We start from the raw sequence: 5,831 nt of genomic DNA on the forward strand, positions 1-5,831 counted from the left end.
AACAAGAGAGGGAAATGAGAGAGTAAAAAGGAAATCAAGCAAAGGAAGGAAAAGAAAGAAAAAGATAAAAAAGAGAGAAAAGAAAAGAGAAGAGAAAAGGAGAGAGAAAAGAGAAGTTGCAAATGGAAATAAAGAAAAGCCGGAATGACGCAAGCAACCAAACAAATGCATAATAGAAACGGTTAACTGCTTAGGTGCATTCACTTCTCAAATGTGTGATTGCCTATCTGTTAAAGCCCTAATCGCTAACGAGTTTGTTATTGATGAGAATCAATCAGGCAGGTGGTTAGTTTGATTGGCATTCTGGCAACTCACTCCTACAACACCCGATCCAAAAACAAGCTGAACATGGCCCATAAAATGCCTATCCACCCCCAAGAACATACCGAAACCCTCCTGGATCAGGTTTCTGGCCCAACCAAGCATTTAAGAACGAGAGGTTGCAAAAGAAGAAAATCTTCACTCTATTGGGAGAATCCTATACCAGTTTGTTCCACAGGTTGAGACAATTGGGTATGCTGAGTCCGATCGAGCCAAAACTGCCAAATCTTCGCCCCAAGGAATCTTGATCACTCTGTGAGTTGCGAATATTATTCTGGTGCTCTAGGGAACGACACAGAGAAATGCTGGCAATTGAAAATAGCTATTCAAGAGCTCATCGATACTAATCGGATTGAGGTCCAAGCTCCGGAGGCACCTAATATTAACCAGAACCCATTGTCAGCCCATCATGAGACAAATATGATTGAGATAGTGCATAAGGAAGGGAATCCTAAGAAATCTTCGCAAACTATCATGATGATTCGGTCCAGTGAAGCCAGGCCATTTGAAAAGTCAACAAGTAAGAAGTCTGTGATCAAGTTGAATGGGGCAAATAGCGAACCATCTGTGGTGGTCAAGAAGGGGTCCTCAAGGGACGTTGTAGGGAAACATGAAAGAGCGAAAGTGGTTGTGCCAGGAGTGGCGAACAAGCCCATTGTAATTGTGGAAGGTGTCCGCATAGACCCTGTCATTATCAAGTCGGTAACTCAATTACCAATAGTCAACAACAGGGCAGTTCCGTGGAATTATGAACGAGCGACAGTGACTTACAAGGGGAAAGAAGTTAAAGAAGAAGTTTGTGAGACCCATGGTTTAACTCGACCGGGGAGATGCTTTACCCCCAAAGAATTGAGGAAGGCTAAAAGCTCCAAAGACAACCCAGTGCTAGTGAAGAAAGCTGTGATCGAAGAAGAAGCAGAGGAATTCTTGATAAAGATGAAAATACAGGACTATTCCATTGTGGAGTAGTTGAGGAAGACACCGGCTCAGATCTCACTATTGTCATTATTGATCCATTCAGACGAGCACCGTCGAGCTTTGATGAAGATCCTGAATAAGGCCCACGTTCCTGACAAAATCTCAAACCACCTGGAAAAGATAGCTAACAAGATATTTGAGGTAAACAGAGTAACTTTTTCTGATTACGAGTTGCACATGGAGGGTACTGAGCACAATAGAGCCCTCTATCTCACGGTGAAATGTGAAGATTCCGTGGTTACCCGAGTATTGGTCGACAATGGTTCCAGTGCGAACATTTGTCCTCTCTCCACTTTGAACAAATTGAAGGTGGATGATGAAAGAATTCTCAAGAACAGTATCTGCATTCGGGGATTCGACGGTGGAGGGAAAGATTCAGTCGAGGACATAGTGCTTGAGCTTACAATAGGGCCTGTTAAATTTACCATGGAGTTCCAGGTGCTCGATGTGGCTGTTTCTTACAATCTGCTATTAGGTCGGCCCTGGATTCATGCTACAAAAGCGGTCCCGTCTACTCTGCATCAAATGGTCAAGTTTGAATGGGATAGACAGGAAATTGTTGTGCACGGCGAGGATAATTTGTGTGCCCACAGTGATGCCATTATTTCGTTCATAGAGTTTGAAGACGACAAGGGGCCATGGGTTTATCAGGTTTTTGACACGGTATCAGTAGAGAAAATTCCAGAAGGGAAGTGCGCTCCAACCCCGAGGGTAGCTGACGCATCAGTCATGGTAGCTACCAAAATGTTGAAAAATGATTTTGTATCGGGCAAGAGTTTGGGTGCATCTCTGCAAGGTATCGTACAGCCGGTGTCTCTCCCCAAAAACTTGGATACATTTGGTTTGGGGTTCAAACCCACAGCTGCGGACGTGAAAAGATCCAGAAAGTTGAAATAGAGCACCTGGGTCCTCCCAAAGCCCATCCCACGGCTCTCCAGATCATTTGTCAGGCCTGGCACCAAGAAATGCCCAGTGACAACAGTTCCCAATCCAGTGTTTGATGTAGATAGAGGTTTGATTGAAAAGTTCGAGAGGTTATTCGACGATGTGAACATGTTGGAAGCTGGAGAGGGTTCTAGCAAGGCAGATGTGCAATTTGTTGGGCCTGATGCAAATATTAACAATTGGGAAGCTACTCTTCTCCCCACCAGGAAGGATTTTGGTAGTTTTCTTTGATTTTCTTTCAGTTTTTTTGGATTATTCCAGGGTTGTAATTCAGATTTTATGTTCCATCCGTTTGGATGTATAAACCTTGTTACCTTTTGATTTCAATGAAATACAATTTCCCTTTTTCCTCATTCCTGACAGTTTTATTTTTGTTTTCTTTTCTTCCTTGTACAGCTCTTTTTATGATGGTTTCAATAACATGACATGCATGAGGAATCTTCGGCCCAGTCTTAAAAGCCAACCTAATTCGGAAATAGTAATTCAAGAAATAGAGTGTGATAATAAATCAAAATACGACGAGGATGAGGCCTTTGAAGAGATTAGTAAAGAACTAAGCCATTTAGAAGAAAAACCCAAGCCTAACCCGAGTGATACAGAAGCAATCAATTTAGGGGACTCAGACAATATCAGAGAAACTAAGATAAGTGTCCATCTTGAACCACAACTCAAGGAGGAGATAATTAAAGCATTGGTTGAATACAAAGATATTTTTGTGTGGTCATATGATGACATGCCAGGTTTAAGCACTGATTTGGTGGTTCACAAATTGCCCACTGACCCGGCATTCCCTCCTGTCAAGCAAAAGCTGAGGAAATTTAAAACTGATATGAGTGTGAAGATCAAGGAAGAGGTCACCAAACAGTTCGATGCAAAAGTCATTCGGGTCACTCGGTATCCCACTTGGTTAGCCAATGTAGTGCCTATGCCAAAGAAGGAAGGCAAGACCAGGGTGTGTGTTGATTACCGTGATCTGAACAAGGCAAGCCCCAAGTACAACTTCCCACTGCCAAATATCCACATTCTGATTGACAATTGCGCCAAACACGAGATTGGGTCTTTTGTGGATTGCTATGCGGGTTATCATTAGATCTTAATGGATGAGGAAGATGCAGAAAAGACGACATTTATTACACTATGAGGTACGTACTGCTATCGGGTCATGCCATTCGGTTTGAAAAATGTTGGGGCAACTTACATAAGGGCAATGACAACCATATTCCACGACATGATACACAAAGAGATTGAGGTTTATGTGGATGACGTGATCATAAAGTCTAGAAAGCAGTCTGACCATGTCAGGGATTTGAGAAAGTTTTTCCAAAGGCTTCGCATGTACAATCTTAAGCTCAATCCTGCAAAATGTGCATTCAGTGTGCCATCTGGAAAATTATTCGGATTCATAGTCAGCCGCCGAGGTATTGAATTGGACCGTCAAAGATTAAAGCTATCCAAGAATTGCCACCTCCAAGGAACAAGACTGAAGTGATGAGTCTATTAGGGAGGTTGAACTACATCAGCAGGTTTATTACTCAGCTTACAACAACCTGTGAGCCTATCTTCAAGCTGTTGAAGAAAGATGCTGCGGTCAAGTGGACAGGTGAGTGTCAAGAAGCATTTGATAAGATAAAGGGGTATTTGTCAAATTCACCTATATTGGTGCCATCAGAACTAGGGAGACCTTTGATTCTGTATTTGATGGTTTTGGATAGTTCGTTTGGTTGCGTGTTAGGTCAACATGATATTACTGGCAGGAAAGAGCAGGCCATCTATTATCTCAACAAGAAGTTCACATCTTACGAGGTTAAGTATACTCACCTTGAGAGGACATGTTGCGCCCTAACTTGGGTAGCACAAAAGTTGAAGCATTATTTGTCATCTTACACTACTTACCTCATCTCTTGTTTGAATCCATTGAAGTATATCTTTCAGAAGCCTATGCCCTTAGGAAGACTTGCAAAGTGGCAAATCTTACTCACGGAGTTTGACATCGTCTATGTGACTCAGACTGCGATGAAAGCACAAGTACTGGCGGACCATTTGGCCGAGAATCCAGTGGATGAGGAATATGAACCCTTGAAGACTTATTTCCCTGATGAAGAGGTAATGTATATTGATGAGTTGGAACCAATTTAAAAGCCAAGATGGAAACTTTTCTTTTATGGGTCCGCTAACATGAAAGGCGTTAGGATAGGAGCGGTACTTATTTCTGAAATAGGGCATCACTACCCTGTCATGGCTCAGCTTCGTTTCTATTGTACTAACAACATGGTTAAATATGAGGCGTGCATTTTGGGTTTGAGGGTGGAGGCAGACATGGGTGTCCAGGAAGTCTTGGTCTTGGGAGACTCGGACCTTTTGGTGCACCAGATCCAAGGGGAATGGGAAACACGGGATTTAAAACTCATACCGTACCAACAATGTTTGCATGATCTTTGTCAGCGGTTCCGATCAGTAGAGTTCAGAAACATTCCAAGGATCCATAATAAGGTTGCCGATGCTTTGGCTACTCTCGCATCAATGTTACATCGCCCAGATGTTGACCCTTTGCATATTCAGGTCCATGATCAGCATGCTTACTGTAATGTGGTGGAAGAAGAACTTGACGGTGAGCCTTGGTTTCATGATATCAAAGAATATATCAGGATGGGGATGTATCCAGTACAAGCCATAGGTGATCAAAAGAGAACAATTAGGCGGTTGGCAAGAAGTTTTTTCTTCAGCAGAGGGGTTTTGTACAAAAGGACTCCAGATTTTGGACTGCTGAGATGCATAGATGCTAGGCAGGCCACAACTATTATGACCGAAGTACATTCTGGAGTCTGTGGACCGCACATGAGTGGGTACATGCTTGCAAAGAAGATTTTTCGAGCAGTTTATTATTGGCTCACTATAGAGCGAGATTGTATCAGTTTCGTGCGTAAATGTCATCAGTGCTAAGTGCATGGAGATTTGATTCATTCACCACCATCTGAATTACACACAATGTCCGCACCATGGCCCTTTGTTGCTTGGGGCATGGATGTCATTGGGACAATCGAGCCAGTAGCGTCCAATGAGCACAGGTTTATTCTAGTGTCCATTGATTATTTCACCAAGTGGGTGGAAGCTAAAACTTTCAAGTCTGTGACCAAGAAAGCAGTGGTCGATTTTATGCACTCAAACATTATTTGTCGGTTCGGGATCCCATGGGTAATCATCACAGATAACGGAGCTAATCTCAACAGTCATTTGATGAAAGAGGTGTGTCAACAGTTTAAGATTACACATCGCAATTCCACCCCATACCGCCCCAAGGCAAATAAAGCAGTCGAGGCGGCCAACAAGAACATAAAGAAGATACTTCGGAAAATGGTGGAAGGGTCCAGGCAATGGCATGAGAAGCTGCCTTTTGCATTATTGGGTTATTGCACTACTGTTCGTACTTCAGTAGGGGTAACTCCTTATTTGTTGGTATATGGCACGGAAGCAGTGATACCCGCGAAAGTTGAACTTACATCCCTTCGGATTGTTGCAGAAGCCAAAATTGACGATGATGAGTGGGTTAAAACCTGCCTGGAACAATTGAGTTTGATTGATGAGAAAAG

Source organism: Nicotiana sylvestris, chromosome 8 (genome assembly GCF_000393655.2).
Source record: "Nicotiana sylvestris chromosome 8, ASM39365v2, whole genome shotgun sequence".
Lineage (NCBI taxonomy): Eukaryota > Viridiplantae > Streptophyta > Magnoliopsida > Solanales > Solanaceae > Nicotiana > Nicotiana sylvestris.